We start from the raw sequence: 17,200 nt of genomic DNA, 5'->3' as shown, positions 1-17,200 counted from the left end.
ACCCCAGGCGCACTCTGGAGCACTCGATTCATATTGGCCCTCTTTTTTTATTTATATCCCAGTTAGCTGAAGTACCTTTCTTCGGACTACCCTGAAAGCCTTTTGAAGCTTTTTTCAACCACGAGCGCCATCCTGCGATTTCTACATAGTGGGTCACAGAATCTTAGAAGCACATAGATAAGCGCAGCTCTCCATACTTTAAGCAACAGCCTTTAGTAGCTATACATTAACTAAGAGTTATATATTAACTTCCTTGCTGTGTCAATTCAATTAATTTGGTCCACACGCAGCTCTGCATTTTGAATACAACATAAAGGTAAAGTGAGTAAACGCTGGTTATTGCTCACAAGAGAACCGTTTAATCTGTAACAGCTCAGCACATGTTTTATTTTCTGTTTTCTCCTGACAAACATTGTGACACACGGAATATCTATGGTATGTAAATATGTATCTTTTTCATGATTTTAATAGTTTATTTTTTTTTCTATTTGGTTAGACGGTGCCATTGCCTAATGTGATGATGTCATTCATGGTTCGCCCTGATGAAGGAGTAACACAATTCAGAAATGCATTGACATTTGAGCCCTATATGTATTCAAAGGAAAAGCTGACCTCCGACCCAATAAGAAAGCAGTATTGAATAAACTTTGTTTTGACCACCAATATGACTTTGATCTCCTACTTTTGAACATTTGGAATGAAATCATTAACTTTTCTTACTAATTATAGAACAGCAGTTGAAGTCTTCTAGGACTAGATACAGTAACCCTAAGGGGTACCGTTTGTGAGCGACTGACTAGCTGGATGTTTTTTCATCAAGCTTCCTGCATTGCTTGTTGGCATCTAACGCCACTACCGCGCACCCTTCTTCTCAGTCCCGCGTCTGATCTATGATTGCGTGGAGTCGCCTAAGGTTCTCCAACATCGCTGTTTCCGGGACATACCCTGTTTGATCGGTTCCATGTGTTAATATCCCTGCAAAAATATCGCCATACAAAAATATCGCCATATTTTTGCGCCGATATTAAGTCATGGAACTTGCGGGGGACACCACTGCAACATTTTTATAGGAGCCAAAAATGAGCCCCCCCCCCCCAAAATCGCCTATGGCCGTTCCAGACGACCATATATACGGCAGTATTTTTGGTGGGGATAATATGTAGTGATACCTGTTTGATCAGGGTGAATCAGCTGCCCTTTTACTCTTCTAAGTCTGGTTGTCAAAACCACTAAGTATCTTCGTATCCTGATTAAGGATATCGGGCGATACGACTCACAATATTTCCCTTCTTTACTAGGCTTTAGTATTGAAATTATAATGGATTCCTCAATACTCTTCTTAGGTAGAGTACCTTCCTTGTATGCCTTTTCAAAGGTCTGCAGCAACCTTGGGGTTAGTTAATCGACATTCTCTATAGAATTCTGCCGGCAAGCCGTCCCCGCCTGGCATCTTGCCCATAGGCAAAGTGGCTATGACCTCTCTCACTTCCTCCACTGTGAGCAGGGCGTCCATCCCTTTTGACTGCTCTATATTTAGGGTTGGTAGGCTTACGTCTGCCAGGGTTGTAGTTATTTCCTGGACCTTAGTATCTTTTCCCTCATCATATCACCTCATAAAATCTCTTGAAGGCCTCATTGATCATTTTGTGACCTCTATAGCTCCCCCACACTCATCCTTAATTTCCATAATCCCCTCCCAGTTAACTGTACTTCTGCATAGCCACACCAACATCCTGCCCGGCTTGTCCCTCTGCCTATGCAACTGTTCCGTGTATCTGGTGTAGCTATATCTGCCTAGCCTTTCCCAGTGTTCCAGGCACTCTAGTGTGAGAGGTTTTCCTCAGACTTACTGCTCCCTGGGGCAGTGCTTTCCTCTCTGAATTCTTGCTTTAGTGTCTGCCAGGTCTCTTTCTATCTCCTTCCTGCCCACCTATTCCCCCGACTTAGTTATAGCGGTTCCTCTTACCACCACCTTAAAAGCATCCCAGAGGCTCCCTGTGCTACGTACGCTCACTTTGTTAATGGTGAAGTACTCTTCTAATTGTTGTGCCAAGCTTTCCAGAACGGGCTAACCTGCAGTGTCTCCACTCTCAGCTTCCACGTGGGAATTGGGGCCAGTTTATTGCTCAATACCCATCCTATATAAGTAATGGGGAGTGGTCCGATAGCATCCTGTCCTTTTACAAACTCCCCAAGCTGCATCAGACCTGTGAAGGCGTAATCAATACATGTGTAGACTGTACGCACGAGTAGTACGAGAACTCTTTTTGGCTCCATCAGCCAGCGCCGTATGTCCCGTAATTCTAGGTCCTCTAATAGCCCGCTCAGGGCCTTTGCAGGTGGGGGAAGGGGTTACACTTGTCTTGTCTGACCTGTCAAGTGCAGGATTCAGGGGGCAATTAAAATCCCCCCACCAAATTCACATCATTCCCTGATAGGGGCCAACATTTTATACAGGCAGCTAAAAAAGGCAGCAAAGCCATGGTTGGGAGCATATGTATTGATCAGGCACACCTCCTCCCTTCCCAAGAAGCCATGCATAAATACCATCCTCCCTCTGTGTCTGCACATACCTCTATCTTTAGAAAGGGGACAGTTGGGGCGATCCAGATAAGCACCCCTCTCACGTAACTAGAATAGACTGACCCATATCCCTTTCCACCCCATTCCGCCTCATATGATGCCCCCCTTATCCGTTTAACGTAATCATTCAGTCCCCGGACATTCCAGATCACAATCTGCAGTACTTCTGCCATCTATGTTGCCCCACTCCTCTTCCAATACGCTTCCTTTTTGTAGACGTTTTAAGGTCCTTTGTTCACAATCTTTCACCCCAGTTCCGAACCTCTGAATGTCTTTAATGTACTCCTTCAAGCTGTGTAATACCAAAACCAACCAAACAGAACTTTAATCAACCACCCATCAGAGTTCATCTGTAGAGGCATTGTCACCAATTAGCCCTAAACCATTAGGAGCCTGGTGAGTTGATACCAACTGGTATCAAAGAAACCTAAAGTTAGGAATAGTGTGCACAAGACCAGCTTTTCAGCTGGTGAGGGGTGAGAAGAAAAGGGGATGGGGTTCAGCATAGTCTGCCCCATTCATTCTGCTCCTGCGATCATGGCGTACTCAGCTGTCTTACACTCGATGTCTCTCCTTTGTCTTTTTCCCTTCCCCCCCTGTTGGGATGGAAATGAGCCTATCCCACCCCCCTAGGCATTTCCAGGTAAGGCGAACAGTTTAGGAGGTGATATAACATACAAGGGGGGAGTAATCTGCACTATCAGGCCACATGTAGAGGCTCTGTAGCACTAAAGGTAGATGCACGACACTAGAAAACCCACAGTCCTCGACTCCATTTTGTGTTAGACCCAGACGGGAGAAGCTGCAGGCCACCCCGTGCACGGTCCCAGGCCACAAGGCCTAGATTCATACTGACTCAGCACGAGCCCCGTTTCCACGGAAGTCAATTTCCCCTTGTTCTTCCAGTGTTGCGTATATCTAGCATCTTCTAAAGGAATACATACGTAAGAGCGTGAGAACAAGGCTGCGCACTAGGTCCATTCATCGCCAGTAAACTGCTATTGGGCCTCTAACCCCCACCCAGCCAGGCCGGTGCCAGCCCCACACCACTGACTTGACCCCCACACCTCTGCATTCCCTGATAAGTAGGCAACCCCCAAGTCCCAACACAAATCAAGTGTCCGCAGAGGATCTAAGCATGCGCAGCTTTATTTCTTTTCAACATAAAAACATATCCCTTGTAACACGAGTTACAGGGAAATATAAATTAAAGATCAAAACCCAGGGTGGATACCTTGAGTGCAGGAACTGTAGTATTAAAGCCCTGAATGTGTGGGTCAGCATGCCTGTATTTTATCCTCTCTTCCCCGTGGTACCATTTCCCGTGCTGCCCAGGTGCCTGCCACATTGTGATAACATTCAGTCAAAGCTGGTTTAGTTTAAATAGGAACAATGTATTAATGTGTGCCCCGACCTTCACTGTGCCTAGCTGACCCACGTGGATCCAGACCGACGGGAAAGCACTAACCAATTACTGCCTGGCATCTCCTATGGAGCAGGCTCATGTGTAAGGTGCCTCCAATCAGTGTCACCCATTTGTACAGTATGGTATGACACGTTTGGGGTTCTTAAGCCCCCGTTTGTGAATTTAATAGTTAGAGCGCTCTCGAGCAGCAGAGTCCCTTGCTTATATTTGTATTCTGTATAATTAAACCTGGTTATCCTTGCAACGCGATCTCCTGGCCTTTTTCCCCCTAGTGGGTTGACTTTATTCTGCAGTGTGCATAAAAAGGGACTTGCCTTCACCCCCCCAGTGAGGCATCACATGTTATTGTTCTCCTCCGCTATTGGTTTAATGTTGTTTGTTTGTGTCCATCCACAAATTAGCCTCCTTGGCAAAAGGGGAGGGGGCACGGGGGGGGCATGAACAAATTGACCTCTTCCCCTTTGGACCTCTAGGGTGTACTCTGGGTAGATTGCCAGCCTGGCCAACCCACTCTGGATTTCTCCTCCCTCTCTGGAGAAGGCTAGGGTTTTTCCTTATCTCTGAAGTTTAATATCTTTGCAATAATCGGTCTGGATGGGGCCCTGGGAGGGGGGGGGGGGTGTCTTCAAGTCAGTGCTCTCTCTACAGTGAACCCTTGCGACAGGGAACCTGGGCCGATTTCTTGGAGCAGCAGTTTTTCAATATAAGCGGTGGGGGTCTCTGCCTTCCGACAATCCTAGGACTCTAATGTTACTCCTCCTTGCCCTTCCTTCTGCATCCTCTGCTCGTTCTTGCAGCACCTGGACCTTCTTTGTCAGCTCTCGCACTGTTGTCTGCAGGTCATTCATGGTGGTAATTATTTCTGCTACCTTTCCTTCTGTCTCGCCCACCCTGCTCGCCAGGTTCCACACGTCTTGTCGCAGGAGGCTCACGTTGCACTTGATTTCATTTATGCGAGACTCCAGGAACGATCTTAGGTCCGCAATTGCCTCTAGAACTCTAGTGCAAGTTCCCTCTGCTGAGCTCTCATGGCTATTTGGCATTGGTTGCCCCGCCATCTCCGTAGGATTCTGGTTGTGCTCCCCTTTTTGGCAAACACGTCCATTGTCGTCTGCCGTTGCTTCACGGGGGTCTTTTTCCTGTTCCCTTCCGCGCAAGTCCGCCTTGCCCTGTGCTTTTCCTTGCGCACGTGTCATGCTAGCGCTTGCCTCATGTTTGATTTTTGTCTTGGCGATGGGGGGGTGGTTTCCTGTCCCTGTCTCCATCAAGCTTTGATGGCAGTCGCCATTTTGAAGGCAGTCCGCGCCGTCTTCTCTCTGCTGTTCGGTTTGTCGGTGGTCTGTACTCCACGGCTAATCAAAGGACGTTTTTGGGAACCTTGATGTTGTGCTCCCACTGCTGGGGTGTTTTAACTGCTAATCACTAACTCTTTGAGTTTTCAAGAGGCCACTCAATGCCAGATCATCACGGGTGCTCCGAACGAACACGTTCTGCTTACAGCGCTGTTGGCCAAGCCCCTTCTAGAAGCAAATCTTAAGCCCCTTCAGTCAATATATGAGATGCTTCAGACATTTAAGTGCGGGGTAAGGAACACTCTAGCTATCCTGGACGATTCTATTAGGGAATTTAAGAAAAAAAGTAGAGGAAAGCAGTCTGGATAGGGCAAGGGCAAATGGCAAGGAAGACTTAGTGCCTGTGACAGGGCAGTGTCAAGAGGTTGCAGGGAGGAACAGGAGTTTGAAGAGGCAGTCCCTCTAAAGGTCAATCCCCAGATCACCAACACAGCACAAGGCAGTGATACAATGATTGATGCGAGAGCCAGAAAGGGCCCCCCCCCCACACCCCTGGTTGGTGGGGGTGGGAGGGAGGGGGGAATCAAGAGTTGGAATGAGTTCCGGGGATATGGAGAGGAGTATTCTAAATCTACCGCCAGCAGCAGCCCCGCTTGTGAGGGTTATCTTAGGTGTACCCGGGCTGCCTAAGGGTGGGTTTGAATCCACAATCTAACAAGACGAGCAACTGGATCAATGTAAATTTGTTGGGCTCAAGCATCGATCCTAGTCTTGTTCTGGTGGCCAGAAGGGTAGGGTGGATAGGCCCAAAGCCAAAATCGGTGGAGAGCGACTTTATCGTAGTGTCGTTTTCGGACCCATTCATTGTTAATTATTTGATAAATTCCAATCTTTCGAGGGCTTAAACCAAATGGGTATAGACTTCACAATAGGCTGGGTCGCTGCATTTTTTCTATTCATCCTTGGGGAGGGTTGTCGATCAAGAGATTGGATCGAGGGAGAATCCAGGAAGATGGGAGAGAGGCTGTGTGCTCCTTCGCAAGGACCTTCCCATTCAAATATCTGCCATAATTATATCTCCTGGCCTAGGATTAGCTCCAGCACAGCAAGGCAGATAACAAAGGGTCGGGAGGGGTCGGTGCCCTGGGGTAGTGCTCGCCAATAGGTTTGATCCTCTCTCATGTAGTAGAGTGAGACTGATGGATGCCCTCCCTTCCAGTGTAGAGGGAAGGGGGGAGTATGGGGGAGGTGGGTGCCATGGGCTTTGCGAATGGAGGGGTTCTGGTGTGTATGAGGATGCATCCCCGGTGATGGGTCTGCTGTCTGGAATATTGCAGGGGCCAGGGGGAAATTTGAGAAGGAAGACATTGTGGAGTTTTTGAAATCTCACAAAATTATTCTTCTGCAGGAAACTTGGGCTCTGGAGAGCCCCCTTTTAGATGGATATATATCCACCGGGATACCTGCAAAGAAAAATGCCAGAGGTAGATGCTTTGGGGGAATGACCATATTGATTAAGGCCACATTGACCTGTAGGGTAAAGGTAGTAGAGACAAAGCTGGACTATCTACAGATGATGCAAATTTCACCATCCCGGTAGTCATTCTTAATTTGTACAATAGTCCTCATAAGGCAGAGGTGAACAGGTTGGAAAAACTTAAGGCCTTTATAGATGAGCAACTAATGAATAGGGGGAATTGTCGAGTTAGTTTATATAGGGTGGAGACTAGAATGGCTGTTGGCCCCTCAGCGGATTTGCTTGATTCATTGGAGAATCAATCTCAGAACATCCCAAATCCATTAATAAAGGATGCTATGGTATGCGCGAAGGGATTGCAGATCTGTCTAGGGTATTGAATGATGGATGCGATTGGTAAACGGCTGCATAGCAACAGATATTCCGAGCAATCTTGCTTTCAATAACCATCTGGGCTCTTCCACCATATATTACTTTAGTCTTTCTTTGGAGTTGTGGGAATGGATAGTGGGTTTTGAAATGATGATGGACACTAGTAGTGATCACAACCCAATTAACTTGAAATTAAGAGGCGTTTTTGGGAGGGGCAGCCTTGCCGGAAAAATTCACCTGTTTGGTAAAGTTGGATGATGTGTCTAATAGAAGAATCAAATGGGCAAGAATTCGGGACTCCAATCTGCACCTTGATATTTTGGCAGAGAAAAAAATCTGATATCCATGGAATTTTAGATAGTGTGGCTAACTCAGAGCAAGTAGCGGAGTGCTTCACCAATGCAGTGGAGGTACTTAAGGGCTTCATGGTACAGTGCACAGGGAAGGTGAACCTTTGTAAGAGGGGGTGGTTCAATGATTCCTGCAATGTTGCAACAAAAAAACAAAAACAAAAATCACTCTGGAGCGTTTAAAAATCAACAGCTAGCTCTAGAGGGGAGATTATTCAAGTTAGAGCAAACTATAGTTCAGTGTTGCAATGGAGGAAAATTGAGCTTCAAGCAAGAGCTTGGAAAGGCTTTTTGGAGGCATCAAGGCGGAATGACTCAAAAGCATTTTGGGAAATTGTGAATGGGGGATCCCACCTATAAACCCAGGGAAAGATTAAGAGGTACCCATGTGGAAGCAGCAGTTTGGGTGGAGCATTTTGCCACCCTGGTCAGAGGCAGAGCATTAACAGAAGAATTGGGAGGATTCCGTACCTCATTGCTTTTTAGGCTATCTGATGCATCTCTGGCCATTAATCTCCAGGTACGCAACCGGACCCCTGGTCCCGATGCGATCCCTTCAGACCGGTTTAAGGACCAGCTCGACCCATGAGCCCCACTGTTGAACATAGTGTTTAATGCCCGTCTAGATTCTGGCTACTTTCTACCCTCTTGGAAGTCTGCCATTAATTTCCTCAATTTTTCAAAAAGGGGACCCTGCAAGTCCAATTTCATACAGGCCTATATCCCTGTCGGACACCAAGATATTTGGGAGGGTGTAGTTGGGTATATAGAGTCTTCGCTAACGGAGAGTGCAGTACTCACAGATATAATGTTTGGCTTTCTTCCGGGTGTTGGGAACAATGGAACAGAGTTTAAACTTGCATTTACTAATTTCTAACTGCGTTTTTTGCATAGGGGATGGGGTGTACCTTGCATTCATGGACCAGAGTACGGCCTTCGACAAAGTGGACGGATTGAAGTTGTGGGCCACACTCGGGTTCTTGGGATACCCAGAGGAATTTTGAATCGTGTTACGAGAACTTCACAGGGAGAACCAGGGTTGTGTGCGCAGTGGAGTCTTTGCACTGGGTGCTTTGATGTGGGGTTCGTCAGGGCTGTGTTTAGCCCCAATTTTGTTCACCGTTTATATCAATGGGCTTCGGAAAGCCTTGGTGGACACAGGGGCAGACTATCAGAGTCTGGGGGGTGGAGGGGCCTTTCCAGTCCGTGCCCATGCAGATATGACAGAGCTAATAGCCACAACCTCAAGGGCCCTCCAGATTCTGATAGAAGCATATCCAGTCTTTATGAATAATCTAGAGCTAAACACAAATACTTCAAAATCAGCAGTAATGGGGTGTGTGGGAAGGAAGAGGTCAGCGAAGATGCGCCCTATGGTTTGTAGCAGGGACATTATTCCCAGAGTCAAGGAATTTGACTATTTGGCCGTTAGATTTTCAGAATCAGTCATAGGTTGTGCCCATGTCAAGCAATCTGTCAAAATGAGCCAATATGTAGATAGTATTTCATGTTTTCTGTCCCGCTGCCAGGGACAATCCTTGGACTCAGTTTTACAAGTCTAACCTGCTGCAACACTGTACGGAGCACCATTGTGGGGCTATTTGAAAGCAACCGAGATACAGACTAAGGAAAATACGTTTTTCAGAAGGCTATTGGGACTCCGGGATCCGCTCCTTGCATCTCCAGTCACAGGGAACGGATTTCTGGGAGGACCAATAGGCCTTAGTCACGACTATTTCCTGGCTTCTGTGGGCGAATGATCGTGCAAACGTACGCCATTTTATTATCAGGACACTCATGGTAAGGGATAATTGGCATAAAATCCCCTGGCTAGCATTTATTGATTTTGCCCCAGAGCAATATTCGCACACTCTCACCCCCAGATAGTCTGCCAACTTCTGGGCAAATGTGTTCCTCTCCGACTGTGAAGTAAAAAAAGAGACCTTATGGAGTATGCCACGAACCCGGATAGAGATCATGCTGTAATAAGCAGGGAAAATGAGATTCAGCCACACCTTCTCAGGATTTCGAAAAGGTGAGATTGCTGGCTGATCACGCGCGCCAGAGATTGCTTTCATTTGAGGGGAAATACGGCAAAGTGGTTTGGGTTCCCAGACACATCTAGTTGCTCGGTGTGCGGGGCAGATAGAGAGGATTTGAAGCACTTCCCATTGTTTTGTCCTGCATACAATGTTGTGAGAAGGGCCACCATATTGTTGGTTCTCAGGTCAACAAGCATTCGCTCCCATAGGTTGCCAATGCTTTTTCTTTTGGCTGCGGACATCGTATTGACAGCCTGGCACTTTAGTCTTTTTCTTTTTTTTTTGAAGAGCCATGTACCAGAGAATGTGGGTATTGGCCCAACTGCGATGACTGTTTTAAGCTATTGGATTTGTATTGTGTTTTAGAATTGCCTTTATGATGTAATGAATTTTGCCAATCCTCAGACTGACCATTATTTACTGCTCCCATAGTTTGGTATTGCTTTTCCTTTTGGTTCTGGACCCTATACTGATAGATTGAGTACTTTTGCCCTTTTATATGTTTTAGAAAAGAGTCATGTATTAGTGAAAGGGAATATTGATCCAACGGCGATTACCATTTTTATATTTTTTTGTACATGTATCGTGTTTTATAATAGTTTTTATGATGCAATGAATCCAGTGAATTCGGAGCGTGGACTATTGTTTTATAATGAGATTAAATGGTTCTTTTTTATATGCACTGTATTTGTATGTGCTTGATGGATGAATTGATCTGAACATACATATTGGGCTTCATGACAAGTTTGCCGGTCTGGAAATAAGGGTGCCGGTAAGCTCACCGGCACCCTTATTCCCGGACCGGCAAACTACGGGTTTGCCTGCCGGAGCCGCTGTGCCCGACAGGTCTGACCCTCCGGGCACAGTGGTCACGGTAAGGAAACCTCGTCACGGAAGCACTGGCACCATTAACAACAGTGCTTCCGTGTCCCCACTCCCATTTAGCCCTATTGGACTCCATGGGAATGGGGATTAACAAAATTACCGGCACCTGGCTTCCCGGCCGCCTGACTCGAAATGAGCTGGTGGCACCAGGAAGTCAGATGCCGGTACATTTTTACAGGTCTGGCGGCAACCCGCCGGTGGCACAGACAGGGTTACCGCCGGACCCGTAATGAGGCCCATTGACTGACTGAAAAAATAAATAAATAAATAAATAAATGGCATCCTTACCATTGCCAAGTCCTACTAGAGATGTCAGGATTTTGGATGACGCCACTGGTGCTGGGGAATTGGCGGTCCTAGATGGGATGATAGAGGCAATTTGTGTTCCTGCAATTGAAAAAGTACAATAACATTTTTTTTTAGACGTACCATATTGACCGTACCAATATTTGCGCACTACACTCTGTCACTTAGCGCTCATCCTCCCCCACGCACAAAAGGGACCTAGGGTGCAGAGTCCTACCGGAAAATCTCTAAATCCCAGCTGGCAGAGAGAAGAGAGCAGTCAGAGCACATACCTGAAAATAGCACTCATACTCAGTGACAGATACAAAAAATGATAGAGAGCGAGAGAAAGAGCATCAGCTGGTTATAGGTTTACCCTTTCTATTCCCTGCCTAGAACAGTTGAGAAGTCCAGCCTGCTGGCATTTAAATCATTCATCTACATATCTTAAATAGAATCAGACACGGTAGTGCTTAACCCACTGAGCTAACTTTCAAAAACAGTAATAGCCATTTAGCTTTTACTGCAGTACAGTGGCAGCGCTGAAGTAGCAGCAGACTCTGCCGCGGCTGCCGTGCCGACACGAGGGCCCCTGGCTTCTCTGCAACATATAGTGCCCCATGCAGGCGAAGCCCTGGCACCCACAGCAGGAAGATATACATGAATTCCACTTTAAATCACTTTTCTGGCAGTGGTGCACCCAAGGTACTGTTGGTAATGCAGTGATTTTTAATACATCAGGAGATGTCGCTCTATCGTAGATGGTTTCCAGGGTAGCTAAGCAGGTTGACAGAGCGTTACTGAGAGGTTACATATGCAAAACTTGTTAAATCAAATGACTTTTTGCAATTACTTACAAAAAAAGGAAGTGCTATCAAATGTGTTCGGCCAGGGAATGGGTTGGGGCATTTTTGCCTCTGTAGTGAAAATCAAAGGTTGACAACCATGAGCCCAGTTTAATTTCCTAACAACTGCCTGTCAGCACAACAGAAGCATTTCTTTGTGATTAACCAGTTTGACAAACAGAATATCTTTAGAAATATAACCTGTGATAAAACACAAAGCAAGGGGCACACAAATTACAGAGTATTGGTGTGGTGCTCTGACAAAAAGTAAAATCAAAACCATTTCAAAGAAACTGATGAATGCAAGTTTCAGCAGCGTTTTTGAGTTTGGAAATTACTTGTTTCCTATGAGCGTGTAAAATGTGCATTTAAAAAACAATGTGCCCAGCCTGTAGAATGCCTGGTTTCAACAGTGATGCCCGCCCCCTCCCCACAACCCTGTGATCTTCAAGGCCCAATGATTCCTGTGGTGTCCTTTTCAGGACAGAAGAAAACAAATGGGATGAGCAAAGAGAGCCAGGAAATGCACGAGTGACGGCTGGGGTAAAGAGCTGGGGACTTGGTAAAGCCTGGTCAGGGCTGTGGCAGGCCAGGTCCCGAGATCCAGCCAGACATCTGATGCCATATCTCGGACCCAGCCAGAGCTAGTTCATGGACCAGAGGGGTGCGACGAGGCAGAGGGGCAGCCAAAGCAGGGGGGCGGAAAAAAAGAAAAGAGAAAAAAAAAAAAAAAAAAAAAAAGAAGAAAACCAGTGCTGTAGGATAGCGAGCTCCCCCACGGCAGATTGCTGGAGCTGCATATCATATAACACAGGAAATGTGTGCTTCCGTCCCCGCTGGCCCCCCCCTGAAACGCTCGCTTCTCAGCACCCCTGCCAACCATGCTTTGTAGGGGGGAGCCAAGAAGCGCATCCCTTACCAGGCAAGAAGACGCTGGCGGCACCAGCAGGCAGAAACGCCGCACGGACGAGCGTCCAAACACAGGAAATGTGCGCTTCCGTCCCCGCTCGCCCCCTCTCCCCTGTGGCCCCCAAGGTGGGGGCAGAGGGAGAGGGGCACCAGCATTGCAGTGATCCAGCCCCCCTGCTCGCCTCCTCTCCACACACGTCTGCCTTTGTGGGTCCACAGGGGCAGAGGGACGGGACAGGCCTGAAACGCTTGCTTCTCAGCACCCCTGCCAACCATGCTTTGTAGGGGGGAGCCAAGAAGCCCATCCCTTACCAGGCAAGAAGACGCTGGCGGCACCAGCAGGCAGAAACGCAGCACGGACGAGCGATCCAAATGCAGGAAAGCGCACCTCCAGGCTGCGTTTATTTCCCGTTTTGTGGCCACGCCCCCATCACATCACACTTAGTGAGCATGGGGGCCAGTGGCTCACCATGCAGTTAAGTGAGGCAATATATATATATATATATATATACACACACACACACACACACATACATATATTTCTCTTTTCTCACTGTCCTGCATCACGCTTCACCCAGGTGGAGGGGCCGCGAAATCCCATACAGGTCTTCAATCTGGACGGTGATACAGATTGAAGACCTCTGCCTACCTAGTTTTAAGGCGAAATACTCAACATTGTTATTTTGCTGGCAAGAGTACGTAAGATTCTGCATTTTCCCTGTATACTAGCATAGTATACATGAACATGCAGGCATCTATTCAGTGAAACAACACAGGGAAATGAACTCTGTTCTATACAAACAGACAGACAGACGAAGAAATGCCAGAGGGGGTGGGGGAGAATCCAGAAAGACATCTTGTTGTACAGACTTTGTTCAGTACAGCTCAATGCACTGCCTGGCAGCACAGAGCACTAAAGTTAGGCACATCTCCCTGCAATGTTCAAATGAGAACCCCTCACCTCGTAAAGGAAGTAAAGTTACAAACGTCATGACTTAGCGCTCCCGCCTCCTGCCGTCGTGGACGCTGCTCTTCCTCCAGAGCGCTGCCGCTGCACTAATTCCCCCCTCCGGTGGCAGCATATGCATCACCCTGTTGCAGGAGGGCTCGGCAGCCCTGATGTGAGCATGAGCTGAAAAAGAAGCAAGCATGCAGCTGTGGTAAAAATGGGATCGACACGGGGCTTAATTTCCAACTGGGTGAGTTCATTGCTGTTCAAACAGTGAAAGCCGTGTTGCGCAGGGAAGGGTGAAGAACAGGGCTTTAAGTGGGGTAAGAAATCGAGGGGGGGCCCTCATTTGGGGGCGTGGCTTGTGGGAGGGTCGTGGCCTAAAAAGTACGCAAATCGTAGGGTATACACACAAATATATATAAATGTTATATATTTGTGTGCGTACCTTACTATGGTGTGTGTACTGTGCAAGCCATCTTTTCTAAACATAGAGATATATAACATTTATATATATTTGTGTGTATACCCTACGGTTTGCCTAGTTTTCAGGCCATCTTTTTTAAACATTTCGGGTTTATAAAAGATGGCTTTGAAAGTACACAATTCAAGCCGTCTTTTATAAAGCTTTGACTACGGACAAAATTGTCCGTCGGCAAAGCTTTATAAAAGATGGCTTGAAATGTGTACTTTCAAAGCCATCTTTTATAAACCTCGAAATATGTCTAGGAATCCCCAGGTTCGCCGAGGGTTAAAGACGCCTCGGCGACCTGGGGAAACAAAGGCACAGTAACTGCCTCTGGTGACCTCGCGCGCGAGGGGTCACCAGAGGCAGTTACTGTGGCTGACGGAAGTGGCAGCCAGGCACAGCGTCGCTGTGGTTGGCGCCACTTTTGTCAGATCGCCTGACTTCATGGCAGGCGCATGCATCTCCCGTATGTTGCGGGCGGTGGCACGGGCCCCGGCAGGGCCCCGGCTCAGCCCCACTTTTGCCCCGGCAGGCCCAGGCCCACTTTAAGCACTGGTGAAGAAAGATGGCATATACACTGTACAGTTTTGTAGCAAGCCTGTGAATATAGCAAAAAGACACAGTACCTGCCCTGGAACTGATGACGTTTGATACAGTACCTGATATAATATAATTTGTCACTGGAACCTAGTAAAGAAGTTCACTTCCCAATAAATACGACTTGCTGCAGTCGAATTTGCAAAAACACATCTGCCCTGAAATTCCCTCAGCGTGCGCCGGGATGGGAATACTACTTACCAGCCAAGAAGACACACAAAGAAAGATTCGCTCGCTGTTACTGCAACCAAAATCAAAAAAGAAAAAACAAACTCAGCGGCACCTAAATATACCTGGCGCTTCGAATACACAATACAAAATTAATACATGTCCGTGGACGGCATGAAATCCTCCTTCTGCCATGATTTTCTTCTTCCTTCGTGAAAACGTCACGGGGATTTAACGGCATTTCAGAAATACGCAAAAAACGTCATGACACGTTAAAGGCATTTCAGAAACTGTCGGCAAATGTTTAAACACACAATGCTATAGGGTCTCGCAGGGACTTTAAATATGTGTTTCAATTGATAATAAAGCAACATAAGGCCTCCCTTTACAAAACGCTCTTTTTCAGTTTGCAGGGAGCATCAGGTGAGTCCATGCGATTCAGCTCTTGTAGTGAATTGTATATGCATTTATTTTAGTATACATAGATCCTCCCTTTGTTGTTATATTGTTAAGAGGAGCCCTTTTGAGCCCTCTAGAAACGCATGTTCAAGTAAGAGTCTGCAGCTGAAGGTGTAATTCATTGTATTGTGCTCATCACATGTTGAAATTAAAAATTGTAAGTACATGACTTTCTAAACATCTGGGTTTTAAATTACACACGGCAGCAAGTTGTTGGTAGTGTAGACACAGTAGCTGCTCCGAAGCTCATTTACGGTACAGTGCAGGCTCTGGAATGCTCGCAGGCGCAGTTACTGCTGTGCAGCTACTACACAGACCGTGGTCTGGTGTAAGTGACCATATACACATATATACTGCGTCGGCTAATGATTGCAGACGTGTACTGTCTCCAGTGCCTACTCTCCTCCGGGCTCATGGCTGCAGATCCGGTACTTTCTCTGGGTCTAATGACCCTTCGGTGGATAATAACTGCAGGCACAGTGGCTGCAGACACAGAAGCGACACCTTATGAACAGCAGCCGACCCTACCTTATCTAGCGCTAATGGCTGCCTGGAGCGAATGAGTGCAGACACAATACCTGCTCTGGAGCTAATGACTTTCCATACAGTACATACCTGCTCATCAGCTGCATCTGATAATACCTGCCCTGGGGCAAATAATTAAAGACACAGTACTGGATCTGATATACCAATTCCAGACACCGTACCTGCTCTGGACGTTTGATACAGTACTTGCTAATCCGTTACATATGACAGAATACCTGAATGATGACATGCACAGTACTTACTCTGGGGCTAACGATTTGAGTCACAGTATCTGCTCTGGAGCTAGTGGTATTTACCACAATACCTGCTCATGAGCAAATCTGGGGTTAATGACTGCAGAAAAAGTAAAAACCACATGCACCCTTTCCTTCTCTTGTGCCTGTTTCTATTCCTAATTCCCCTCTGACACCTCGAACCACACTCTCTGAAATGAACGTACAGTGTAAAGAAGCGATCAGTAGGGATACACCATCGTGCCAAACAAAACTTGTTTGGTGCAACTGATGGGATGTTCTTTCACTTCACTTGCGCCAAAAAGGTGGTGAACCGTACACAAATGACATTTAAATGTGTGCATCATAGTTGTGCACATTGAGGCGCTCTTTTCCCACCAAATGCACAACTGTGCAAGGCAGAGGGTGGAAAGGGGTTTCTGGGCATTTTCAAGTAAATCCGATTTTCAAAAGAGGTGCACTTTTCAAAGCACAGGGAAAAAAACATTTCCTTGTGCCTATTTGGAACGTGCAGGAGGATATAAAATGTATGGGAAGGTCACTTCTGATCGTCTCATTCAATGAGTGAGTGAATGCAGTGTGTGAATAAGCGAGTGTGAGTCAAAGAATGCGTGTGTTTGTGCTGGGCCAGGGAGCTGATTTTGGCTGGTGAGGGCAGCACAGTAACAATACACATTAAAAAAAGTATTGTGTTGGCATTTTCAACATTAAGACACCGGTAACCCCTCTCCCCATCCCTTCTCGCCCCTGCCCCCTCGATTCCAACACATGTAACCAACAACACATTGAGTCCATAAACTTTGTAGATGGCTCCCGGTCCCAAGTTTCTGTAAGTGACCAGCTCTCTCGCCAACTGTTGTATGGGCCCTTGCACCGTTTGAGAACCCCCCGCCCACCGCCCATAGGCCTCGCCTCCCATAGAAACTTCAGCCATATCTCTTCCCAGCTTCCTGTGAAGGCGCCCTCCCCAAGTGGTGCGAGTACTCACACCAGCCCCATCAATCTCATTTTCCTCGGGCACCATGAAGGCCTGCAAATCCCGCTGCAGGTGATTCAGGACAATGTCCCAGTCTGAAACCTTTGGTGATCCCCTTGAATCGACTAGGTCACCACACAAAGTTCCATATTTTACAAACCCATTTGTGTTCTCTGGGGGCAGCATTTTTTAAACCATTTGTGTGCCACCACAAGCGTTGCCGCTACCATCACGATGAAGTATGTCTTTCTTTGAGCTTTCGAGGGTAGATTTTCCAGAACCCCGCCCATTCCCAGGATGGCAATCCCTGTGTTGTCCAGCATCGTACTCCCAAAAA

At 47.0% G+C, this 17,200-nt stretch overlaps 1 protein-coding gene across 1 annotated transcript in view; it reads left to right on the top strand.

Moving 5' to 3' along the window:
* The first annotated feature begins 14,985 nt into the window (after positions 1-14,985).
* The window catches only part of PXYLP1 (2-phosphoxylose phosphatase 1), a 696,133-nt gene continuing 693,918 nt past the window's right edge, over positions 14,986-17,200 (top strand). Inside the window, exon 1 of the mRNA XM_069617828.1 lies at positions 14,986-15,072. The gene's annotated coding sequence lies outside the window, so the exon portion shown is untranslated. The remainder of the gene's footprint in view (positions 15,073-17,200) is intronic.

Source organism: Ambystoma mexicanum, chromosome 10 (assembly GCF_040938575.1).
Source record: "Ambystoma mexicanum isolate Mex_15411 chromosome 10, UKY_AmexF1_1, whole genome shotgun sequence".
In the NCBI taxonomy this organism is placed as follows: domain Eukaryota; kingdom Metazoa; phylum Chordata; class Amphibia; order Caudata; family Ambystomatidae; genus Ambystoma; species Ambystoma mexicanum.
This window is presented reverse-complemented; position numbering and strand designations above follow the sequence as displayed.